General features: G+C 48.1%; 1 long non-coding RNA gene across 1 annotated transcript in view; it reads left to right on the top strand.

Moving 5' to 3' along the window:
• LOC138302163 (uncharacterized) overlaps nt 1-27,081 on the top strand; it is a 185,554-nt gene that overhangs the window by 70,016 nt on the left and 88,457 nt on the right. Inside the window, exon 3 of the long non-coding RNA XR_011205318.1 lies at nt 4,211-4,247. This is a non-coding gene — a long non-coding RNA (uncharacterized lncRNA). The remainder of the gene's footprint in view (nt 1-4,210; nt 4,248-27,081) is intronic.

The raw sequence follows: 27,081 nt of genomic DNA, 5'->3' as shown, positions 1-27,081 counted from the left end.
ACCCCCTCTGTCTTGTCAATTTTCCTGCATTTCCACTCAAACACTGGATGTCGGGGATCTTAACCTAAAACATCATTGGATACATTTCCTTCCATATTTCTAGGTACTAACTTTTCTTTCTCAATTGATGTACATTCATTAATTTCATATGCTTGCACGTCTGTATCAATTCCAAACACTAATTCATTTTCCTGTAAACAACTTTCCTCATTAAAAAATGCCTCAATACTGGGAGTGTGTTTCCATTCTCCCTGGAAAATAGTGCAAAGGTTTGTTTTATTAACTTGCACCTTTTCACAACATTACTTTTTAAGTGAATTAACCAGTTTATCTAAATGCCATTCTGCTTAAAATGAAAATAAATAGTTTTCTCTTTAACACCAATGTCTTCTCTATTAGACTCTCAACAAAATCCTTCTGCTGATGTAATGTGTTTCTCCTTTTCACTGTCTTCATGTTCCCCAAAATAGTTGACAATGTTCTTTTACGGAAGAACCCTTGATGAAGTTCTTTGAATTTCTTCATCTTGAATCTAATTTGTTGATTAGTCCCTTTTCTGTTATTTAGTTTTTTGAAAAAAGAAGAAAATGTATTCTTAGACTTTAACACATCTTCATTACTACTTACATCTGCATGACAAGGTTATATGATGATAGTATTTTTTTTTGTAAAAGACTATGGGGGTCATTTCCGCCAGGGCTAAAGTGGCGTCCGTACCGCCAACAGGCTGGCGGTACAGAGACCCATATTTTGACCGCGGCGGTAGCGCAGCGGTCACACCGCCGGGGCTAGCGGTTTCAAGCTGCGCTGCCCTGGGGATTATGACTCCCCTACCGCCACCTGTTTCTGGCGGTTTGCACCGCCAGGAAGAGGCTGGTGGTAAGGGGAGTCCCGGGGCCCCCTAACAGGGCCCGTGCAGCTTTTCACTGTCTGCACAGCAGACAGTGAAAAGCGCGACGGGTGCTACAGCACCCGTCGCACGGCCGCAACACCGCCGGCTCCATTAGGAGCCGGCTCCTATGTTGCGGCCGCATCCCCGCTGGGCGGGCAGGCGTAAACTAGGTTTGCGCCCGCCGGCCCAGCGGGGATGTTGTAATGGGGACCGCAGGAGTGCGGCCGCATTGGCGGCCGCACGGCGGTTACAGCTTCCGCCCGCCAAGCTAGCTTGTAATGACCCCCTATGTGCTCTTACCGGACTTAAATCTTTTTTTACCCTCTTTTCAATGTTTTCTCTGTCCTGCAACTCTTGAGACTTGTCTGTATCAGGTGTGCTTCTTCTGCACTTTCATTGGCATCTTTACCTGTTTCAAAGACCTACATGAACAAACAAAAAAAACATGCTATTTATATCAGTAAAAAAAAAACCAGAATATTTCAGATTACTTTATTCATAATCCTATGCAAAATAGCTCTCTACAGGGTAAAGGGTAGGTATGAAAGGCTTTAGTGAAGAACCCACCCCTTATAAAGACCTTTTCTGTGTGTCAGTAGAGTGTGTGGTTCAGTTTACTAAGAGCATCCTCTTAGGGGCATTCTGAACAGAATGAGGGTCTGTGTAGAAGGAGTAAGAGAAACACTAGGCCCTGTGTTGGCACATGTCAACAGGGTACAGATTCTTGAAAGCAGAAAATACCAGGGCACTCCAAATAATAAGTCCACAGTATGCAGAAATCCAAAAAGTTTTCATTCCTTATGTTGAAAAACATAGACACATCAATGTTCAGAGACAGCCAACATGTGTTTCGTCCAGCAGGACTTTTTCAAGGCTGAAACAAGGGAAAGATGGTATCTCTTACAAACAACAAATAACGCATACATATTGGATAACATACACAAAACACAAACGGTGTACAAAAAATTATTTTCGTAAGCAAAACTATAAGAAATACATTCCAATATTTCAAAACCATAGAAAGCTCAAAGAACTCTGGAATTGAGATAGTCTCGTGCTAGGTGTGAAATAAAAAGCTCCTAAGAGTTTCCCAAAGTGATGTAAATAGAAATTCGGAAAAGTGCAATTGTTAATAAGAACCTAGAATGTCAGCCAGATGTTTAGCAGTTATGTGAAGAAGAAAACTTAGTGGGCCATTCTAACTTCACACCGAGAATATAATACGTTTTCTAAAGAAATTAAAATAATAAGTATACAGAACATGCGACGGCCCGACCATAATATCAGGAAGCACAAAGAAAATACCATAAAAATGAATATGTGGGCAGGATGCTAAGTCAGGACTAAATGGACAGCCCCCCAATATTTAAATGAACCAAAGACCCAGAGTGTACAGCGGGTATATTGTGCAAACATAACAAAGAGTTGTGCAAAAATAGGAAGCTGTCCCAAGCATACCATATAACTGGATAAATAACTGAGTCCAAATGATGTCTCATTAGTCAACAGGAAAAGTGGGTCCTGTATGATGAGTAGGCTGTATATGCCAACTATCCGAAGTATTAAGAGTTGTACATGGCAGGGCCCTGATAAGCCCAAACACCTGTGGACAAGAAATAATTCAGACAAAACCACCATGAGCAGAACCCACCACAAACCGAGCACAGGAATCAGCAACATGAAAGGGAAGAGTATCTAACACAAAAGAAAAAAATATATATACGAATATATAGTATAAATTTAAGTGCAGCTAAGGGAATGGAATTTTAATTCCAATCCATTCAAAGGTTACACAGAAGTAGTACAGCCCCAAAAACCGATATCTATACGTCAGGAAGAACTCCTAAGTAGTGGATCTACTTTAACAACACTTATGTTCTCAAACAGCTAGCCTATAAGAGGGTCAAAACACGCTATGTAGCAGAAGGGCTACAAGAGTAATGGTTATGGTAATTTTGAAAGAAAATATAATCAGCAGGTAATCATGAACTATATCCATGCCTAACTCACACCAGATAAGGTGACATGGAAAGTAAACGGCATAATAATGTTCCTGTATCAGAGAACAAGTGAGCAACGCAAACAAGTAATGCTCCTATATGTTTAAAAATTATGTGCAAATAAACTTCCCAGCCCGTAAAATACGGGCAAAAAGAAACGAGCCATACAAGCAACTGCAGAAAGTCAAGAAGGCCCTTACCTGTCCTCTCAAGCTCCCGAGAGTCAGGAAAAGACAACAAACGGTGTACGCGCGGTGTGTATACAGAATAACACAGCGCCACGCCGAGTTACCACATATATGGGAAAGGCTAAAAATAAACGACGGACTATATTAAAAAAGGAAAGGGAGTGCACGGAGCCAAAAAGAAACTGTGGGGTCCATCTTAGGCAATCTAACTGATACTGCTTGATCGATGCAGTACATAAACGGTATGTAAAGTGCAGATTAGGACAATACCGTTCAAGGAGGAAGGAAAATGAACAACTAGAAAACAAATTTAAACTATCAGCAAGTGCATAGCAAAGTGTTGCTATATAAACCTTGATGTGGAAATATAATAGTATTGTAATTAAAAGGGAGGTCCAGTATTAACATTAGTATAAGGACATGGAGAAGTGGAAACCAAATATATACATAGAACCACGTGCAAAGTGGATGAAGCCCAAATGTGAATAATGTAAGTATACAGTAAGGTAAAGGCAGAAAGAGATGCATATGTAAAAAGGCACACAGTTAAAGTAAGTAGCTTATGAGATCAGGATACATCCATATGTATGCAGGAACAGCCCGAATTTTCTTCATCTTTGTACCATATGGCGTGTAGTAGCTAGCCCTAATGGGAGCAAGCCTTATTTATGCATTATTATGACAGCGATACACATAAACATCAGCCACAAGGCGCCTAGTCAGTCCTGTGTATTATGACATCTAGATATTAGGTATAGGTACTCGAAAAGATGTGGATATAAATTCACCAATTGTCGGGCATATCCACTAAGAACAAATAGACGTGCGGGTAACCAAGGCCAAAGATGTAGGGAGACAGAAACATAACACTATAGGAACATATGTAAGTCCTTATGAACATTCAGGCCCTGTTCCACAGCCCTTAGTTTAATGATCCACCTGCTCTCAAGGCGTCTCAAGGCCAGCGTCCTACTTCCACCTCTCAGTGGTTTATTTAATGAGTCAGTTCCATGTATCACAATATCCAAGACTTCTCTTTGTCCATGTACCTCATTGTAGTGTGTGGCAAAAGGGTAATTTATATTAGAAGACCGGATGGCTCTCAGATGTTCCTGTATTCTTTCTTTCAGATGCCGGATAGTGCTTCCAACAAAGATGGGACCACAGGTACAAACAATACAATACACAACAAAATTCGTATTACAATTGATGAAATGCTTAATTCTGTGTGTGACATGTGTGTTGTATTGGAACCATACTGTTTTGTCCTTGATGTAACCACAATTGTTGCAATGGCCACACTTGTATGTACCTGGTGGGGGTTTGGGCAACCAGGTGTCATTATTAGCAGATGGAATAAAGCTATGGCATAGGTGGTCCCGTAAGGTTAGTCCTCTCTTATAAATGATGCTTGGTCCTGTTGTCAAGCTGCTCCTTAGTATGTTATCTGTTAATAATAGCGGCCAATATTTACGTATAGTTTTGAAAATCTGAGAACTAAGTGCACTAGGATTTATAATGAGAGAGAGTTGCTTGTGTGTCTTATCTTTTTTGGAACTAATAAGGAGGTCAGGACGTTTGATTTTCTTAATCTTATTACTGGCCTCTTTCAAGATATGTGGGTGATAAACCCTATGGCTAAATCGTAGTTCCATGTTATGCAATTCCTCCTGAAAAACCTGGTCTTCACTACAATTTTGACGAATCATAGTCAATTCCCCAAAAGGGACAGATTTTACCTGAGGTGTGAGCTTGTAGCATGTAAAATCGCATTACATGCTGTGGGTTTCCTGAATAGTTTGGTGCAAATCTTCCCATTTTCAATATAGAGTGTAAGATCCAGGAAATTTATGGAAGACTGGCTGGCTTCATGTGTAAAACTAATGTTGAAAGTATTCGCATTGAGATGTTGAATGAAGAGTACCAATGAATGTGCATCTCCCGACCAGAAGACCAAAATATCATCAATGTATCTTCCCCAATACAAGATGTGTTGTGTCAAAATGGGAGGACAGAATTGCCACACATGTGTTTTTTTCCAGGTACCCCATATAAAGGTTAGCATAAGATGGAGAAAATGTAGCCCCCATAGCCACTCCTTGTATTTGACGATACCAGCACCCATTATGCATAAAGATGTTATTATCTAAGACCGTGCCTATAAGGTCCAACAACATGCTTGTGTGTTCGAGTAGAGAGGCCTCTCTAGTATCAAGATAATGTTGAATGGCTAGCAAGCCCTCTGTTCTAGGAATGCTAGTGTACAAAGAAGTGACATCCAAGGTAACTAAGTAATGTCCCTCCGTCCATTCGAAATCTGCGACCTTGCAAAGTAAATCCTTGGTGTCCCTGATATATGAAGGTAGATTATGGACACAGATGGGTACAGATTCTCTATGGTAGAGTTTCAAGAGTGTGGTTTCTTGTCCTATAACTCTATACATGGTTTATGTTTCACTTTTATACCAACATGGTCCCTTCTCTGAGACTTTTCTACAAGGTGAAAGGTGGGTGTGGTGGGCTTTACTGAAGAGATCATCACTGTGCAAATACTTTTTCTGTGTGTTAACAACGTTTATTATTTGGTTACATACCTTCTGTACTTGCAGCTCTGACCATAGTAAAGGCTAATTTGAAGGATTCAGAGAAACACTAGGGGGCATATTTATACTCTGTTTGCACTGAATTAGCATAATTTTTTTAAAACTCTAATTTGGTGCAAAACTATCTTCATATCTATATTTTGGCGCCAGACCCGTCCAGCGCCAAATTTACGGAGTTAAAGTAATTTTGGGGAAAAATGACCCCATGGCCTTAACGCCATATTTATACTCCTTTGCAAAATTGGTGTACAGGAGGGAGGAGGGGTCAAAAAATGGTGCAAAGCTTGATTTGCCCCATTTTTTAATGCCTGGGTCAGGGCAGGCATTAGGGGACCTGTGGGCCTATTTCCATGGTGGAACACCATGGAATAAGCCCACAGGTACCCTCCCCATGCCCCAGGGACACCCACACCAGAGGAGCAGCGGAGGATAGGGGACCCCGTCCCACATAAGTACAGGTAAGTACAGATAAGTATTTTATTTTACTTTTCAAAGTGCCTTTGGGGGCCTTGAAATGCCCCCCCCCCCACATGGCACTGAGTGCAATGGCCATGCCCAGGGGAGCCTGGTCCCCTGTGCTGGCCAGTGGGGTGGTGGGCATGACTCCTGTATTTTCTAAGACAGAGGTCATATGGTATGGGTGGTTTTGCATCAGAAAATTACTCTAGGCAGGTTAGAGTCATTTCTTTTACTCTAACATGCCTAATGTCATTTTTTGGTGCAAAAAATGGTGCCAGGCTGGTGCAAAGAAATGGTGCAAGCTGGTGCTAAACTTTTTGGTGCAAAACTGAGTTGGTGCAGTTTTGCACCAAAAAGTATAAATCGGGGCCTAGATGTGTTATGCAATGGGCGCAGATTCTGTATGACTAGTTCCTTTTGCATTTTCTTACACCACTATATGGGGAGAATACTTCAGTTTTATGATAACTTGGACTCTCTGCCGAGATATCACTACAGTGTAAAGGCTGAACTTATAAGGCTATTCTGATGAACCTATCCCTCTGGAAAGACCTTTTCTGTGTCAATAGGGTGTATGTTTGGGTTTAGTAAACCAAGCTTCTGTACTAACAGCTCTGAACACCGAATACAGTATGTTGGAAACGATTTAGACAAAGGCTAGACCCTGTGTTAACATATTATAAGAGAGTGCAGATTCTCCATGTTAGACTTTCACAGGAGCCTGGATCCTTGTCTTATTACACTGTATAGGGTAAATGCTTTAGTTTTGTACCAACACAGCCTCTCAGCTGAGATCTCTCTACAGGGTGAAGGCTGAGAGTGAAAGGTTTCACTGAGAAATTCACCATTTTCTAAAGACCTTTTCTGTGTGTCAGCAGGCTGTATGGTTGTATTTGTTTATAGCTGCTTCTGTAGTGACAGCTCTGTACACAGTGGAAACTATGTGTAGAATGTTTGGAGAAAAACTAGCCCATGTGTAGTCTCATAACAGATTGCTGATTCTCTACAGTAAGTTCCATGACAACGGCTCCTTGTCCTGCAACTCTATACATGGTTAATACTTTAGTTTTACAACAACGTGACCCATCTAGTAACACCTCTTTACAGGATAAAAGCTGAGTGTTGAAGGCTTTAGTGAATACATCCGTACTGCACAAGGGCTCCTTTTCTTACAGTGCTATAAAGGATGAATGCTTCAGTTTAATGACTACATGACCTGTCTACTAACATTGCTCTACACGGTGAAGGGTGGGTGTGAGAGACTTTTCTGTGGAAGTCACCCCTCTGCAAAAATTATGGCCCTCATTAGGAACATGGCGGTCCATTCCGCTCCGCCGGCGGTGGAGGTAGAAACTGCCAACAGAGGAGTGGTCCAGACCGCCAAATAATGATCCAAACGAACCACCCACCGCCAGGAGAGGAGTCCCGCCGATGACGGCAGAGTCCGCCCACCGGACGTCAGAAAGGCCCAACCCGTCCATCAAATAATGAACCACCATTCCGCCGCCAGTTCCGGGGCAGGAACCACCGCCACACAAAGCCAAGCAGAAATTAACCAAATATAAGGAACCATGCACCGGAGTCCCACAGAACGCGCTGCGGCAGCCATGGATAGAGAGCTGCAGATCATGCCAGCCCTGCTCCTTGCCATATACCTCCACGACCGAGAACGCTGACGAAGACGACGACGGTAAGTACCGCAACCTACGAAACAAGGGAGGAAAGGGCACAGTTACATATCCACCCACTCCACCCACCCTGCAACGCCCCCCCAACCCTTCACAGCAGCACAAGTCATACACCCCACAGCAAGAGGTACTTACCCGACACAGAGCTAATTCAACCTGACCATAGTAAATACAAAAGCCCCACACCCATAAAAAAGTAAAACACCAGGGTTTAACGGCGTGCAGCCCAAACACAGGCCACACAGAATCTTTATTAAGGAGCTCACTGAGCCAAACAGTGCAAACAGGGCCAATGGCCAGTCCGTAATAACACAATTGTCATGGGCCTCAACGGGCCGCACCTGACTCCCACAAGTGCTGGGTACTCCACATTATGGGGCACCATATGGGAATCCAGGCCCCTCAAGGAAGGGGGGCAGGGGGTGGTGGGGGTGGGGATTTTCGATGGGGGTGGGCCTTTCACTTTCTTGTAGAGGGTGGTGGGCTTCTCCTTTGAAGTGGGTGGGGGCTGTTTGGCTCGGGTGGAGCAGGATGGCCTAGGGTCTGTCTGGGCCTTCTTCTTCTCTGGGGAAGGGGCACAGGAATGTGAATGGCGGACCGGGGTGAGCTGTGATGCGAAAGGAGCGGAAAGGGCAAGGAGGTGGGCTCGTTTGGGGACAAGCCAGGGTGGGCCAGTGGGTTGGAAGAGGTCAGCACAGGAGAGGAAAAGTTTTTGGGTTGAAATTGGGGTGGGCGTGGATGAGGGCGTGGGAGTGGAGGCAGAGGTAGTGGATGTATAGCGTGTAGGGGTGCGTGTAGTGGGTGCAGGTGACTGCTCAGTATGCTGTGGTGTGGTGGATGTCTGATGGGTGGGTGTCTTGGTGCGTTTGTGTGTCTTGGGAGGTGGGGGGTGGACACAGGGAGAAGACAGACAGCTAGTGTGGATGTATGTTGTGTGAGTGTGCTGCATGTGTCAACTACAGTAGAGGTGGTCAGTGCAGGTGTGGTGCATGGGGTGCATGTATGGCTGTCTGCTATTGTGGTGAGTGCAGGAAGAGGAGCAGTAACAGTGAGTGAAGGTGCAGTGCATGAGGGTGTGGATGTAGAGGGGACAGACAGGTAGGCGGAAGAGGTGGACACACTGGGGGAAGTGGACGTTGTTGTGTGTGCAGTTGTCTATTGGCTGTGTGAATGCTTGTGGTGGGATGTGTGGTGCTTGTGTTTAGAAGTGTGCTTCTTGTGTGTTGAGGTGCCTGTCAGCGTGTCTGAATGTGTGCTTTGGACGGGTGAAGGGATTGGGGTGCTCGGAGGGGTAGAGGAGGTTGGAGGCGGGACGGAATGGCCAGGGAAACTGGCTGCCATCCGAGAGGATGTCAGAGCCTGAAAAGATCTCTTTAGGGCAGACACGGCACCGCAAATGCCGTCCAGATAGGCATTTGTCTGCTGCACCTCTGATGCTAGCTCCTGGATGGCATTGACGATGGTTGTCTGCCCTACAGAGATGGTTCTCAGGAGGTCAATAGCCTCCTCTGTGAGGGCAGCAGGGCTGACTGGGGCAGGGGAGGTGGTGCCCGGGGCGAAGGAGACACCCACCTTTCTGTAGGGGTGGGCATGGACTACTCGGTGGGGAGCAGAGGGGGGGGGGCGGTGATGGTATGGGGGGTGGCGGAAGATCTCACAGTAGAAGGTGTGTGCACTAGGGTCTGCCACCGCCGGGGGACCCCCATCAGAGGAGGTCTCTGAGTCACTACCCCCTGTGGTAATAGCCTCCCCCGTGGAAGTCCCCTCGCCCTCCCACCCACTGGTCCCCTGGGCGTCCATTGTCTCTGCCTCGCAGAATCCGTGGGCCACTGCCTCTCCACGTCCCGGTGCCTCAGCTCCTTCGCCTGATGCTGTACCAAACCAACACAAGAGAACAGGGATGGGGAGACAAAACAGGAGAGACACTTGTAAATAGCTGAATGCAGGTACAGAATGGCCAGACATACACCTACCCAGCAAACACACCCAACAGGTAGCATCGTACACCATGCCCCTGGCCATGCCATTGACTACTGACCAGAATACTGCTCTACACCCATCCCCTGAAATACTTTAGGAGCAGAAGTAGGTGAAACCTGACAGGGACACCCCTACACCATTTGGGGAACATACAGTAGATGGTCACCAGTCAAATTCCCTGCCTCTAAGCAGCATGAGCCCTATTGCACACCCAGCCATTCTTCCAGACTGAAGTATGGTCAATGAGTACTCACCCCTTGTGACTGCTGTGCAGCCTTCAAGCGCCCATCCAGGTCTGGGTACGCCACCGCCAGGATCCGTCGCATGAGAGGGGTCAGTGCCCGACGGGCACCCCGTCGACGTTGGGAGGACTTCCCCAGCTTGGCTTCACTGATCTTTTGCGCCCAGCGCCGCAGGTCCTCCCACCTCTTTCGACAGTGGGTGCTCTGCCGGTTGTAGAACCTCAGGGTCCGCACCTCCTTAGCGATGGCATGCCAATGTGCCCTCTTCTGGGGGGCGCTGACCTAGAATGGTGACACAGAAATGGAACACAGAGGTCAGGCATTTGCACGATAGGAACAGCTGGCTAATCATCCACTATGGGACGGACAGTACTCTCAGACATCCAGATAGTCGCACGCAGAATGCCATGCACCATGGCCCATGCAGGCTCAGAGGTGTACACATATGTCCAATCCACACCATCCATTACACACACAGTGCACTCCAAACCCAGACTCACCTGTACCTCTGGCTGTCCGTACAGTTTCACGTACAGGGGCAGGACCCCATCCACTAGCTTCTCCAGTTCTTCCTGGGTGAAGGCTGGGGCCCTTTCCCCTGCACCAAGTGGCACATCCATAGCCAGAGGCAGGCCACAGCAGTACACAGAGTGGAGTACCTGTCCGCCCAAGATCAGGGAGTCAAGTGATCAAACGATAATGAACGCGCGTACGTTCTGCAGCGGTATGCACCGTCACCGCTGGCGGCGATCATGATATGCTGGGATTCCCCATTGGCATTCATGTTAGCCAATGAGGGTGCGAACAGCGGTCAACACCGCCTTACGCTGTGACGCCAACCGCTAGCAGTATGAGGTCACTTCCACAACGAAGGGGCAGATCTACAGTCGGCATACATTTTGCCATCACCTACGCATCTAGAATTTCCTACTACTCACAATGCAGGCCCTACTCGTCACATGAAGCACCTAGGCCTCTGTCCATTCCGTACAGTAGCACACATGAATTACTCTGTTCCCACCTTGTGATGTACATGTATATCTGTCAGGTAGCAGTTATTGTTGAGACACTACAATGAACAATGCAGTGCACAAATGATGAGAAGTGTGCATATGAATGTGTCTTAATGACTCCTTTTTGTAACCCCTCAGAGGTACCGACCCTTGTGGCGAGGAAGGGCACCATCGGCGTACAGCTCACTTGTGCATATGGGGACCATGGTGGAGCGTCAGATCATAATCACTTACAGCCTCACACGTGCAACTATTCAGGACCTTGTGCATTACTGGATCCTGCACTAACTCCGGGAAATCGTAATCAGCATGCCATTCCAACTGAGGTGCAGGTGCTCTCTGCACTCCATTTCCTGGCCACAGGCTCATTTCAAGTGACAGTGGGGATGGGTGCTGGTTTTTCACAGCCAATGTTCAGCATGGTACTGACAATATTTCTGAATGCATTTGTACAACATCTGCAATCTTATGTGCGGTTTCCCAAAGTACTGACCTCCCTGCCATCAAGTATGACTTCTATGCCTTTGCCAACATTCCCCATGTCATAGGTGCCATCGATGGCACACACATAGCTATCATCCCCCCAAGAGTGAGTGAACAGGTGTACAGAAACAGGAAGAACTTTCACTCCATGAACATTCAATTGGTATTTATTGCAGAACAGTACATTACTCATGTGAATGCCATGTTTCCAGTTTCAGTCCATGATTCATTTGTGTTGAGAAACAGTAGTGTGCCACAGAAAATGGAACAACTACAGGAGGACAGAGGGTGGATCATAGGTAAGTTTGCCTGTCACTAACTGACACATTGCAGAAAACCAGACTGTCTGACTAAGGGACATAACAATGACGAGTCTGTATTGCACCATTTTGTAGGTGATTCTGGCCATCCAAACTTGCGTTGGCTCCTGACACCAGTGAGGAATCCCAGGACGGATACAGAGAGGAATTACAATGAGGCACATGGACGCACTAGGAGGGTAATAGAGTAAACTATAGGTCTCCTGAAGGCTAGATTCCGGTGTCTACATATCTCTGGGGGTTCCCTGGCCTATGGGCCTGATAAGGTGTGTAGAATAGTGACAGCCTGCTGCATGCTACACAACGTGGCAGTGAGACATTCTATCCCCCTCCTGGAGGTGGAGGGTGCTATAGGTCCTGATCAGCTACCTCAGAGAGGTGAGGAGAGTGATGGTGATGATGAGGAAGGAGAAGATGTCAATTCCAGGAACCAACTGATACAACTCTACTTCCAATAACTGTGTGGGAGTTAAGCCTGTCATTGGGGTTAGTGACTAATACTGTCAGTGTGCTCTGTCATATAGTGGGGGTTGCTCATGAAAGGCGATACATGGACCACCTCTGCATGGTACTGTAGTTTGGTTGGTTTTACGTATCCTTTGCGCGTTAGCTTCAGGCTTTATTCCTTTGTGCACTTTGCCCTGGGTGTATTTTATTCATTTGCTGGCAGCTTAGAGCCTCTGTGCACTTTGCCCTAAATGCTTTTTATTAGGCTTCGTACTGTTATTTTTCAAATAGCCAGTTCTACAGTTTTGTTTTTTATTTATATCACACTGTTTTGCCTACTTCAGCACTGGAGTTCTCCATAACACATTCACTCTGTGCTTCGGTCAAGGATACAGTCTGGTACATTGCCGATAGACGTGGTAGGAGTTTAGACTTGGCATTCCTGCGTAGGGACATTTTGTGATCACACTGACATGTTAGTTATAAAATCACTTCCTTGTCCCAATACACGCAAGAGGGAGATTCCGACCAGGGAACCACAACTAGACGCTGACTGCCTCATTGCAGATGCTGAACCAGATCACAGGCCTTTGCTCAGGTATGAAGGCTGATGTCTCCCCAGTGATTCGGAAAGGCAAGCTAGAAGCTTAACATACTGTGCTCTAAATAGAACAAGCAGAGGGAGAGTAGAAACTGTTAGGCACTACGATAGCTTTGTTCTTATGTTTTACTGTCCTGGTGACTATTTCAATCCTACTGTGTTGTATTGTTCTGGTTATTGCGGCTCACGCCTTATTATCTAAAATACAGTTGTTTTATTAAAACATTATATAAATCTTATACTGTCTTTGTCATTTGTATATGAGATCATATTGTAAATGAGAGAGTTGGTTTGGATCTGAGTGACCACGACTTCCCTGAGAAGTTCCAAAGATGTCATGCGCTCGGCTGCCCAATCATTTCTTCCCCGTGGGAGAAATGAGGCACTGCTAGTTAGCCGGAGCAAAAAACGGATTTAGGGTGACAGAGTTCCTTACACGTGGGTCAGACTCAGTCCCCCACACCGTTATCGATCCTGCTGCCTAGAAATCCAGTAGTCTCATTTAGGATAATGAGAGCCAACGCGACAGTACTAACTCGAAATATATGCATTCCCTCCTTGCCACCATTTGGGCACACAGGACTACCATCATGCACAACTTGACATTAAAGTTGTTCTCTGCCACTTGCATCCATACTCTACTTTGTTCACAATTTAAGACAGGGGACAGTGTTACAGGTGTGAAATGTGTTTTATTGGTAGAAGTGAGTTAAAGTGTGCTATATACAGTGATGGTAGTGGTAAGGGTTGGCGTTCCTCAAAATCAAGTTGGTGGCAGCATTGTTGGATGGTATTGATGGGTCCATTTTGTGGAACTGTACTTCAAATTGCCCCCAGCTAAGTGTTGTTGGTGAATGGGTGGGATTGTTGCTTTGCATTAGTAGCATAGTCAATTGTTGGAGAGGACCTTGTTCTTAGCTGGGTTTCTAGTGCCATATCTTGGCCTAAGAGTACGTTTGGGCGCATGCTGTGGAGCTTCTTGGGGTGGCATGGTTGACCCTTGGGTTTCCTGGGAGAGTATTTCCTGGGATGTTTCTGCTGCCTGGGCCATCTGATGCTGGTTGTCCAGGGCTGTTGTGGGGGCCTATTGTCCGGTGTGGGTGTCAGACTGGTATTTGACCAACTGCAGCAGTGCTCCAGCTATGGTGGCCATTGTGGCATTGTGCTCTTGCCACTGCTCCATGGCCTGTTGATATTGTTGCTGCTGCATCCTCTGACTTTGCTCCAAGTTGGACACAATCTGTGCCAACCTGTCTTGGGTATGTTGGTGGGCCCCCAATACCTCAGAAATAACGCCCTGGGCTGCTGCATCCATCCTGTGGCCTCCCACATGGCCCACATGGACCCTTGAACTTGCCCTAGCCCCCTGTGCCTGTGTCCCCTGCACAGGTCTGGCAGTGCCACTTGTACTGGGGTCCTCGCCTTCCTGCATGTTGTTAGTGGGAGACTGTGGCTTCTGTAGCGATGTTCCACCAGTCTGTGCCCTGGGTACACTGGTGTGGGTACGACTGCCCTGGGCTGCTGGTCTTGACTGGGTGTTAGGGGTGACAGTGGTTTCCTGGGTGGGACTGCTGCATGGTGAGAATCCAGGACTGTGTGAGGGGCCTACCTGCTCATCAGTGTCCAGGGATCCTTCGCCAAGGTCTTGTGAGGTGCCTCTGACTCCATGGAGGGCAGTGGCACTCCTTGTCCCGTCCCTTAGGGTTGCATCGGTGGTGGCGCCTGTTGGGGGACATAGACATATCTGTTACATATGCATGTAGGTTTGAGGTGTACAGGATTGTGCTATTTTGTGCTGATGTTACTTTCTGTGGCCTTCCAGGGTTTGTGAGGTTGACATTGCATTTAGTGCCAGTGGTGGGGTTGCATTGTGGTGGGGAGTATTGTTCCATTGTGGGTACGTGCAGGGGTGGGTGGCTGTGCAAAGTGGGAGTGATGTGGGCCTGTTAGTAGGTTGTAGGTCATGCAGGGGGGTGGATGTAGTGGATAATGGCTGGGTGGGGTGTAAGTCCAGGTGGGTTTGGGTAGGGTAGGGTGGTGCATGCATTGCAGCTGTGGGGTATATTGGGTAATTGTAGATGACTTACCCAAGTCCATTCCTCTAGTGAGTCCCTCTGGGTGCAGGATGGCGAGTACCTTTTCCTCCAAGTCGGTGTAGTCGGGTGGTGTTGGTGGAGGTCCTCCCCCAGTCTTCTGCACTGCGATGTGGTGCCTAGATGCCATAGCCCTGACCTTCCCCAGCAGGTCGTTCCATCTCTTGCGGATGTCATCCCTGGTGCGTGGATGGTGTCCCACTGCATTCACCCTGTTCACAATGGTCTGCCACAGCTCCATTTTCCGGGCGATGGGTGTGTGCTGCACCTCGGCACCGAATATTTGTGGCTCCACCTTCAGGATCTTTGGGGGGACATGGTGAGTGTGGTGGATGGCGTCGGGACTGGGGATGAAATAAGGGTGGTCTTCTGTGGTTCGATGTGCATCTACTGTATGCTGGCGTACGCTGTCTGGCTCTGGTGCTCTCCGTCTTCTTGTCCTGGTTTCCTTCCAAGGGATCGTGGGGTGTGTCTGGGGGTGTTTTATGGGGTTCTACATGTGTGTCAGGAGTGTGCGTGATACGCCTGTCCAATGTGTGCACTTGTTTCTGTTGAGTCCACTTGCCGCCCGTGGCGGTCGCAGCCTGCCAATGGTCGTCCGGCCTCCACTGTCTGTCGAGGTGAATTGTGCATCATTATTTGGAGAGCGGGATGTGGGTGTGCTTGGCGGTGGTGGGGTGGCCGGGATTCCCACCGACAGAGTCATGGTGGGGAGTGGTGGTCTGGGAATTTTTGGCTGGGTTGGGATTTCGTTCATTATATGGCGGGTTTGCATTCACCGCCAACGGCGGGATTCTTTTCACCGCCGACACGGCGTTCAGCAGTCTTTCCCGCCATGTTCATAATGACCTCCTATTTCTGTGTGCCAACAAGGTGTCTGTTTAGGTTAAGTAAAGTAGCTTCTGTATTGACACAGTAAATTATGTGTGTACAAGGATTTAGCAAAAAAAGCTAGACCTTGTGTTATTTTATTATAAAATAATGCAGATTCTCCATGATAGAATTACAGGAGAAACTGGCTCCTTGTCTTACAACTATATACAGAGTGATTGCTTTAGTTTTATACCAACATGGCCTCTGTGCTAAGACCTGTCTACTGGGTGAAGACTGGGTGTGTAACGCTTTACTGAGAAACTCACTACTGTGCAAAGACCTTTTCTCTGTTTGGATGGGGTGCACGTATGGGTTTGCTAACTGCTACATCTCTTAAGACAACTCGGTACAGAGTAAAGGGTATGTATAGAAGGCTTCAGAGAAAAACTTGGCCTTGTGTTAGCACATTTTAAGAGGTTGTACATTATGTATGATAGAGTATGATGAAAGACTGGGATTCTATATGGTAAAGTTTGATGAAAGGCTAACTATGTCTCATACAACTCCATACAGAGTGACTCCTGACAACAGGTCCTCTCTACTAACACCTCTCTATGGGGAAAAAGCTGGGTGTTAAAAGCATTAGTGAGCAACTCATCACTGTGCTAAGACCTTTTCTCTGAGTGAACAGAGTCTATGGTTAGGTTTACTAAGCGCAGCCTCTCTAGCGTCAAAAGAGACATGGATGAGTGTGAAAAGCTTTAGTGAGGAACTGAGCTCTCTGCAAACACCTTTTTGGTCAGTAAACAGAGTTCATAATGAGATTTGCAAAAAGCAGTTTCTGAAGTAACAAATCACTACAAGTATATGAAGGCTCTATGTAGAAGGTATAACAGAAACACTATGCTCTCTGTTTTCCCATTTAACAGAGTACACAATCTCTATAGTACACTTTCATACAACATTAGCTCCTTATCTTAGTACTGCATACAGGGTGAATACTTCAGTTTTATTCAAACATATCCCCTCAGCAGACACCTTGGTACTGAGTGATACTTGGGTAGTATACGCTTCAATGAGGAACCTTCCCCCTTTCAAACACCTTTATACAACAAACAAAAATAGGCAACAAAGGTTCTATGTCGCACATCCCTGTATAGTGATATGTTAAGAACAATTTGTGAATGTTCTCAAACGCTATTCAAACACATGTTGCAAATGTGTAAAATGCACCAGAACAGCAGAGCGGCGCAAATTCATTAGAAGATCTAGTATAGTGGAGCACTTAATAGTGTTTAATAAAAAGTAATAGCAATGACTTCCTACTCTTGCTGTAGCCTTGAAAAGTCAATATATTCACAATCCATTAATCAACAAAACCCAAAGACTTAAGTACAAACTCAAGTAATGGTCATGTGACTTTTTACTCCAAAAGATACTTGCAATAAGTCCATATTTAGTATCCACCAAAATAATTCATAGTCCCTGATTCTTATATTTCTTTCACAAGCCAGTTGCAAGATGATCTTTATGATAAAACTTGTCAGCTGACACATGTTTTGCCCCCTTCTCTGGCCTTTCTCAAGGCTGTAAAAATCACTAATAAATACGAAAGAACACATATTCATGGATGGACCATATTGCATTAGCTACAATTAGAAAGGATAAGACTAGCAAGTGAAAAGACTTTAGTGTCACCTGGGTGATTATTGTGATCGAAGAAAAGAAAACACCCTTAGGGGCTATAGGTCCGGTACCACACTCTTGAAATCAGACAAAAGAAAATAGGCCCTTCACTATGTGGAAAAACGGTGATAAAAAAGAACAAAAAGGATGAGGGAAGCGCAAAACTCATGCAAAAAATAGTGCAAGACCAAAGAATACATGCCAACAATCCATAGTACGAAACACAGTTTAAAATGTTTGAGGAAGGGATAAACAAGAAATGTAATGAATTAAAGTATGGTTGAATCTAAATCACTATTTGTTGTCCAAAGATGAGCTGACGTCCCAAGGAACAAATACTGTTCAGGACAAACAATACTGTTTAGTTGTCTTTGTTAACCCCTTCTGTGCCGCGGACGTAGTGGTTACGTCCTGCGGCACAGTGCTGCTGTGCCGAGGACGTAACCACTACGTCCTCGCCACACAGCCCAGAGGGAGCGCTCTCGCTCCCTCTGTGGGGTTCCCCCCCACCCCCCCAAGTCAGGGATGGAAGGGGAATTTTTTAGGAAGGCCTTTTCTGCCCCCCCTGGGGGCAGATCGGCCTATTATTAGGCCGATCTGCCCCCAGGGGGGGGAAGAAACCTCTAGGCGCCAGGGCAAATTTGTTTTTTGTGTTTTTTTTTTTTTTTTTTTTTTTTTTTTAGAGATGGGGAGCGACCCATCAGGCAAGGGTCGCTCCCCTGGGGGGCAAATTGTATTTAGACCATTTCTGCCCCCCTGGGGGCAGATTGGCCGATTTTAGGTCAATCTGCCCCCAAGGGGGCAGAAACCACAAGGCACCGGGGATTTGTTTTTTGGCGCCAATGTCACGCAGGGGGAGCGACCCCGTAGGCAAGGGTCGCTCCCGGGGGGGGGGTGTGCCGGTTGGGGGGGCAAATTTATTTTAGGCCATTTCTGCCCCCCCGGGGGACAGATCGGCCTATTTTTAGGCCGAACTGCCCCCGGGGGGGGGGGGGGCAGAACACTCTAGGCGCCAGGGCAAATTTTTTTTTGTGTTTTTTTTTTTTTGTTGTTTCTTTTTTTAGAGATGGGGAGCGACCCATCAGGCAAGGGTCGCTCCCCTGGGGGGGGGCAAATTGTATTTAGACCATTTCTGCCCCCCTGGGGACAGATCGGCCTATTATTAGGCCGAACTGCCCCCGGGGGGGGCAGAACACTCTAGGCACCAGGGCAATTTTTTTTTTTGTGTTTTTTTTTTTTGTTGTTTCTTTTTTTAGAGATGGGGAGCGACCCATCAGGCAAGGGTCGCTCCCCTGGGGGGGCAAATTGTATTTAGACCATTTCTGCCCCCCTGGGGGCAGATTGGCCAATTTTGGGTCAATCTGCCCCCAAGGGGGCAGAAACCACAAGGCACCGGGGATTTGTTTTTTGGCGCCAATGTCACGCAGGGGGAGCGACCCCGTAGGCAAGGGTCGCTCCCGGGGGGGGGGGGGTGGGAGTTGGGGGGGCAAATTTATTTTAGGCCATTTCTGCCCCCCCGGGGGACAGATCGGCCTATTTTTAGGCCGAACTGCCCCCGGGGGGGGGCAGAACACTCTAGGCGCCAGGGCAATTTTTTTTTTTGTGTTTTTTTTTTGTTGTTGTTTCTTTTTTTAGAGATGGGGAGCGACCCATCAGGCAAGGGTCGCTCCCCTGGGGGGGCAAATTGTATTTAGACCATTTCTGCCCCCCTGGGGGCAGATTGGCCAATTTTAGGTCAATCTGCCCCCTAGGGGGCAGAAACCACTAGGCACCGGGGATTTGTTTTTTGGCGCCAATGTCACGTAGGGGGAGCGACCCCGTAGGCAAGGGTCGCTCCCGGGGGGGGGTGGAGGTTGGGGGGGCAAATTTATTTTAGGCCATTTCTGCCCCCCCGGGGGACAGATCGGCCTATTATTAGGCCGAACTGCCCCCGGGGGGGGGGGCAGAACACTCTAGGCGCCAGGGCAATTTTTTTTTTGTGTTTTTTTTTTTTGTTGTTTCTTTTTTTAGAGATGGGGAGCGACCCATCAGGCAAGGGTCGCTCCCTGGGGGGGCAAATTGTATTTAGACCATTTCTGCCCCCCTGGGGGCAGATTGGCCAATTTTAGGTCAATCTGCCCCCAAGGGGGCAGAAACCACTAGGCACCGGGGATTTGTTTTTTGGCGCCAATGTCACGCAGGGGGAGCGACCCCGTAGGCAAGGGTCGCTCCCGGGGGGCGGTGGGGGTTGGGGGGGCAAATTTATTTTAGGCCATTTCTGCCCCCCCGGGGGACAGATCGGCCTATTATTAGGCCGAACTGCCCCCGGGGGGGGGGGGGGCAGAACACTCTAGGCGCCAGGGCAATTTTTTTTTTGTGTTTTTTTTTTTTGTTGTTTCTTTTTTTAGAGATGGGGAGCGACCCATCAGGCAAGGGTCGCTCCCCTGGGGGGGGCAAATTGTATTTAGACCATTTCTGCCCCCCTGGGGGCAGATTGGCCAATTTTAGGTCAATCTGCCCCCAAGGGGGCAGAAACCACTAGGCACCGGGGATTTGTTTTTTAGCGCCAATGTCACGCAGGGGGAGCGACCCCGTAGGCAAGGGTCGCTCCCGGGGGGGGGGATGGGGGTTGGGGGGGGCAAATTTATTTTAGGCCATTTCTGCCCCCCCGGGGGACAGATCGGCCTATTATTAGGCCGAACTGCCCCCGGGGGGGGGGGCAGAACACTCTAGGCGCCAGGGCAATTTTTTTTTTGTGTTTTTTTTTTTTGTTGTTTCTTTTTTTAGAGATGGGGAGCGACCCATCAGGCAAGGGTCGCTCCCCTGGGGGGGGGGCACATTGTATTTAGACCATTTCTGCCCCCCTGGGGGCAGATTGGCCAATTTTAAGTCAATCTGCCCCCAAGGGGGCAGAAACCACTAGGCACCGGGGATTTGTTTTTTGGCGCCAATGTCACGCAGGGGGAGCGACCCCGTAGGCAAGGGTCGCTCCCGGGGGGGGGGGGGGGGGGTTGGGGGGGCAAATTTATTTTAGGCCATTTCTGCCCCCCCGGGGGACAGAACACTCTAGGCGCCAGGGCAATTTTTTTTTTGTGTTTTTTTTTTTTGTTGTTTCTTTTTTTAGAGATGGGGAGCGACCCATCAGGCAAGGGTCGCTCCCCTGGGGGGGCAAATTGTATTTAGACCATTTCTGCCCCCCTGGGGGCAGATTGGCCAATTTTAGTTCAATCTGCCCCCAAGGGGGCAGAAACCACTAGGCACCGGGGATTTGTTTTTTAGCGCCAATGTCACGCAGGGGGAGCGACCCCGTAGGCAAGGGTCGCTCCCGGGGAGGGGGGTGGGGGTTGGGGGGGCAAATTTATTTTAGGCCATTTCTGCCCCCCCGGGGGACAGATCGGCCTATTATTAGGCCGAACTGCCCCCCGGGGGGGGCAGAACACTCTAGGCACCAGGGCAATTTTTTTTTTGTGTGTTTTTTTTTTTGTTGTTTCTTTTTTTAGAGATGGGGAGCGACCCATCAGGCAAGGGTCGCTCCCCTGGGGGGGCAAATTGTATTTAGACCATTTCTGCCCCCCTGGGGGCAGATTGGCCAATTTGAGGTCAATCTGCCCCCAAGGGGGCAGAAACCACTAGGCACCGGGGATTTGTTTTTTTGGCGCCAATGTCACGCAGGGGGAGCGACCCCGTAGGCAAGGGTCGCTCCCGGGGGGGGGGATGGGGGTTGGGGGGGCAAATTTATTTTAGGCCATTTCTGCCCCCCCGGGGGACAGATCGGCCTATTATTAGGCCGAACTGCCCCCGGGGGGGGGGGGGCAGAACACTCTAGGCACCAGGGCAATTTTTGTTTTGTGTGGTTTTTTTTTTGTTGTTTCTTTTTTTAGAGATGGGGAGCGACCCATCAGGCAAGGGTCGCTCCCCTGGGGGGGGCAAATTGTATTTAGACCATTTCTGCCCCCCTGGGGGCAGATTGGCCAATTTTAGGTCAATCTGCCCCCAAGGGGGCAGAAACCACTAGGCACCGGGGATTTGTTTTTTGGCGCCAATGTCACGCAGGGGGAGCGACCCCGTAGGCAAGGGTCGCTCCCGGGGGGGGGATGGGGGTTGGGGGGGCAAATTTATTTTAGCCCATTTCTGCCCCCCCGGGGGACAGATCGGCCTATTATTAGGCCGAACTGCCCCCGGGGGGGGGGGGGGCAGAACACTCTAGGCACCAGGGCAATTTTTTTTTTTTGTGTTTTTTTTTTTGTTGTTTCTTTTTTTAGAGATGGGGAGCGACCCATCAGGCAAGGGTCGCTCCCCTGGGGGGGGCAAATTGTATTTAGACCATTTCTGCCCCCCTGGGGGCAGATTGGCCAATTTTAGGTCAATCTGCCCCCAAGGGGGCAGAAACCACTAGGCACCGGGGATTTGTTTTTTGGCGCCAATGTCACGCAGGGGGAGCGACCCCGTAGGCAAGGGTCGCTCCCGGGGGGGTGGTGGGGGTTGGGGGGGCAAATTTATTTTAGGCCATTTCTGCCCCCCCGGGGGACAGATCGGCCTATTATTAGGGGGGGGGGGGCAGAAACCTCTAGGCGCCAGGGGAATTTTTCTTTTTTTTCTTTTTTTTTTTCTTTGTTTTTTTTTTTTAGAGATGGGGAGCGACCCATCAGGCAAAAGTCGCTCCCCTGGGGGACAAATTGTATTTAGGCCATTTCTGCCCCCCTTGGGGGCAGATTGGCTGAGTTTAGGTCAACCTGCCCCCAAGGGGGCAGAAACCACTAGGCACCGGGGATTTGTTTTTTTGGTGCCAATGTCACGCAGGGGGAGCGACCCCGTAGGCAAGGGTCGCTCCCGGCGGGGGAGGGTGGGGGTTGGGGGGGCAAATTTATTTTAGGGCATTTCTGCCCCCCTGGGGCCGGCTGAGCTACAGGCCAAACACCACAGGTAGGCACCTTGCAAAAAACACCTCTGTTTTCTGTGAAAAAATATGTTGTGTCCACGTTGTGTTTTGGGCCATTTCCTTTTGTGGGCGCTAGGCCTACCCACAGAAGTGATGTACCATTTTTATCGAGAGACTTAGGGGAACGCTGGGTGGAAGGAAATTTGTGGCTCCTCTCAGATTCCAGAACTTTCTGTCACCGAAATGAGAGGAAAAAGTTTTTTTTGGGCCAAATTTTGATGTTTGCAAAGGATTCTGGGTAACATAACCTGGTCAGAGCCCCGCAAGTCACCCCATCTTGGATTCCCCTGGGTTTCTAGTTTTCAAAAATGCACTGGTTTGCTAGGTTTCCTCAGGTGTCGGCTGAGCTACAGGTCAAAATCCACAGGTAGGCACTGCTTTTTATAAAAAAATGTGATGTGTCCACGTTGTGTTTTGGGCCCTTTCCTTTCGTGGGCGCTAGTCCTACCCACACAAGTGAGGTATCATTTTTATCGGGAGACTTGGGGGAACGCTGGGTAGAAGGAAATTTGTGGCTCCTCTCAGATTCCAGAACTTTCTGCCACAGAAATGTGAGTAACATGTGTATTTTTAGCCAAATTTTGAGGTTTGCAAAGGATTCTGGGTAACAGAACCTGGTCCGAGCCCCGCAATTCACCCCTCCTTCGATTCCCATAGGTCTCTAGTTTTCAGAAATGCACAGGTTTGGTAGGTTTCCCTAGGTGCCGGCTCAGCTAGAGGCCAAAATCTACAGGTAGGCACTTCGCAAAAAACACCTCTGTTTTTTTCCAAAATTTAGGATGTGTCCACGTTGCGCTTTGGGGTGTTTCCTGTCGCCGGCGCTAGGCCTACCCACGCAAGTGAGGTATCATTTTTATCGGGAGACTTGGGGAACGCTGGGTGGAAGGAAATTTGTAGCTCCTCTCAGATTCCAGAACTTTCTACCACAGAAATGTGAGGGACATGTGTTTTTTTTAGCCAAATTTTGAGGTTTGCAAAGGATTCTGGGTAACAGAACCTGGTCCGAGCCCCGCAAGTCACCCCTCCTTGGATTCCCCTAGGTCTCTAGTTTTCAGAAATGCACAGGTTTGGTAGGTTTCCCTAGGTGCCGGCTGAGCTAGAGGCCAAAATCTACAGGTAGGCACTTCGCAAAAAACACCTCTGTTTTTTTGCAAAATTTAGGATGTGTCCACGTTGCGCTTTGGGGTGTTTCCTGTCGCCGGCGCTAGGCCTACCCACGCAAGTGAGGTATCATTTTTATCGGGAGACTTGGGGGAACGCTGGGTAGAAGGAAATTTGTGGCTCCTCTCAGATTCCAGAACTTTCTGCCACAGAAATGTGAGTAACATGTGTATTTTTAGCCAAATTTTGAGGTTTGCAAAGGATTCTGGGTAACAGAACCTGGTCCGAGCCCCGCAAGTCACCCCTCCTTGGATTCCCCTAGGTCTCTAGTTTTCAGAAATGCACAGGTTTGGTAGGTTTCCCTAGGTGCCGGCTGAGCTAGAGGCCAAAATCTACAGGTAGGCACTTTGCAAAAAACACCTCTGTTTTTTTCCAAAATTTAGGATGTGTCCACGTTGCGCTTTGGGGTGTTTCCTGTCGCGGGCGCTAGGCCTACCCACGCAAGTGAGGTATCATTTTTATCGGGAGACTTGGGGGAACGCTGGGTGGAAGGAAATTTGTAGCTCCTCTCAGATTCCAGAACTTTCTGCCACAGAAATGTGAGGGACATGTGTTTTTTTAGCCAAATTTTGAGGTTTGCAAAGGATTCTGGGTAACAGAACCTGGTCCGAGCCACACAAGTCACCCCTCCTTGGATTCCCCTAGGTCTCTAGTTTTCAGAAATGTACAGGTTTGGTAGGTTTCCCTAGGTGGCGGCTGAGCTAGAGGCCAAAATCTCCAGGTAATCACTTTGCTAAAAACAGCTCTGTTTTCTGTGATGTGTCCACGTTGTGTTTTGGGGCATATCCTGTCGCGGGCGCTAGGCCTACCCACACAAGTGAGGTATCATTTTTATCGGGAGACGTGGGGGAACGCTGGGTGGAAGGAAATTTGTGGCTCCTCTCAGATTCCAGAACTTTCTGCCACAGAAATGTGAGGAACATGTGTTTTTTTAGCCAAATTTTGAGGTTTGCAAAGGATTCTGGGTAACAGAACCTGGTCCGAGCCACACAAGTCACCCCTCCTTGGATTCCCCTAGGTCTCTAGTTTTCAGAAATGTACAGGTTTGGTAGGTTTCCCTAGGTGCCGGCTGAGCTAGAGGCCAAAATCTACAGGTAGTCACTTTGCTAAAAACAGCTCTGTTTTCTGTGATATGTCCACGTTGTGTTTTGGGGCATATCCTGTCGCGGGCGCTAGGCCTACCCACACAAGTGAGGTATCATTTTTATCGGGAGACGTGGGGGAACGCTGGGTGGAAGGAAATTTGTGGCTCCTCTCAGATTCCAGAACTTTCTGCCAGAGAAATGTGAGGAACATGTGTTTTTTTAGCCAAATTTTGAGGTTTGCAAAGGATTCTGGGTAACAGAACCTGGTCCGAGCCACACAAGTCACCCCTCCTTGGATTCCCCTAGGTCTCTAGTTTTCAGAAATGTACAGGTTTGGTAGGTTTCCCTAGGTGCCGGCTGAGCTAGAGGCCAAAATCTACAGGTAGTCACTTTGCTAAAAACAGCTCTGTTTTCTGTGATATGTCCACGTTGTGTTTTGGGGCATATCCTGTCGCGGGCGCTAGGCCTACCCACACAAGTGAGGTATCATTTTTATCGGGAGACGTGGGGGAACGCTGGGTGGAAGGAAATTTGTGGCTCCTCTCAGATTCCAGAACTTTCTGCCACAGAAATGTGAGGAACATGTGTTTTTTTAGCCAAATTTTGAGATTTGCAGAGGATTCTGGGTAACAGAACCTGGTCCGAGCCCCGCAAGTCACCCCTCCTTGGATTCCCCTAGGTCTCTAGTTTTCAGAAATGCACAGGTTTGGTAGGTTTCCCTAGGTGGCGGCTGAGCTAGAGGCCAAAATCTACAGGTAGTCACTTTGCTAAAAACAGCTCTGTTTTCTGTGATATGTCCACGTTGTGTTTTGGGGCATATCCTGTCGCGGGCGCTAGGCCTACCCACACAAGTGAGGTATCATTTTTATCGGGAGACGTGGGGGAACGCTGGGTGGAAGGAAATTTGTGGCTCCTCTCAGATTCCAGAACTTTCTGCCACAGAAATTTGAGGAACATGTGTTTTTTTAGCCAAATTTTGAGATTTGCAAAGGATTCTGGGTAACAGAACCTGGTCCGAGCCCCGCAAGTCACCCCTCCTTGGATTCCCCTAGGTCTCTAGTTTTCAGAAATGCACAGGTTTGGTAGGTTTCCCTAGGTGGCGGCTGAGCTAGAGGCCAAAATCTACAGGTAGTCACTTTGCTAAAAACAGCTCTGTTTTCTGTGATATGTCCACGTTGTGTTTTGGGGCATATCCTGTCGCGGGCGCTAGGCCTACCCACACAAGTGAGGTATCATTTTTATCGGGAGACGTGGGGGAACGCTGGGTGGAAGGAAATTTGTGGCTCCTCTCAGATTCCAGAACTTTCTGCCACAGAAATGTGAGGAACATGTGTTTTTTTAGCCAAATTTTGAGGTTTGCAAAGGATTCTGGGTAACAGAACCTGGTCCGAGCCCCGCAAGTCACCCCTCCTTGGATTCCCCTAGGTCTCTAGTTTTCAGAAATGCACAGGTTTGGTAGGTTTCCCTAGGTGGCGGCTGAGCTAGAGGCCAAAATCTACAGGTAGTCACTTTGCTAAAAACAGCTCTGTTTTCTGTGATATGTCCACGTTGTGTTTTGGGGCATATCCTGTCGCGGGCGCTAGGCCTACCCACACAAGTGAGGTATCATTTTTATCGGGAGACGTGGGGGAACGCTGGGTGGAAGGAAATTTGTGGCTCCTCTCAGATTCCAGAACTTTCTGCCAGAGAAATGTGAGGAACATGTGTTTTTTTAGCCAAATTTTGAGGTTTGCAAAGGATTCTGGGTAACAGAACCTGGTCCGAGCCACACAAGTCACCCCTCCTTGGATTCCCCTAGGTCTCTAGTTTTCAGAAATGTACAGGTTTGGTAGGTTTCCCTAGGTGCCGGCTGAGCTAGAGGCCAAAATCTACAGGTAGTCACTTTGCTAAAAACAGCTCTGTTTTCTGTGATATGTCCACGTTGTGTTTTGGGGCATATCCTGTCGCGGGCGCTAGGCCTACCCACACAAGTGAGGTATCATTTTTATCGGGAGACGTGGGGGAACGCTGGGTGGAAGGAAATTTGTGGCTCCTCTCAGATTCCAGAACTTTCTGCCACAGAAATTTGAGGAACATGTGTTTTTTTAGCCAAATTTTGAGATTTGCAAAGGATTCTGGGTAACAGAACCTGGTCCGAGCCCCGCAAGTCACCCCTCCTTGGATTCCCCTAGGTCTCTAGTTTTCAGAAATGCACAGGTTTGGTAGGTTTCCCTAGGTGGCGGCTGAGCTAGAGGCCAAAATCTACAGGTAGTCACTTTGCTAAAAACAGCTCTGTTTTCTGTGATATGTCCACGTTGTGTTTTGGGGCATATCCTGTCGCGGGCGCTAGGCCTACCCACACAAGTGAGGTATCATTTTTATCGGGAGACGTGGGGGAACGCTGGGTGGAAGGAAATTTGTGGCTCCTCT

This window comes from Pleurodeles waltl, chromosome 6 (assembly GCF_031143425.1).
Source record: "Pleurodeles waltl isolate 20211129_DDA chromosome 6, aPleWal1.hap1.20221129, whole genome shotgun sequence".
Taxonomy (NCBI): Eukaryota; Metazoa; Chordata; class Amphibia; order Caudata; family Salamandridae; genus Pleurodeles; species Pleurodeles waltl.
This window is presented reverse-complemented; position numbering and strand designations above follow the sequence as displayed.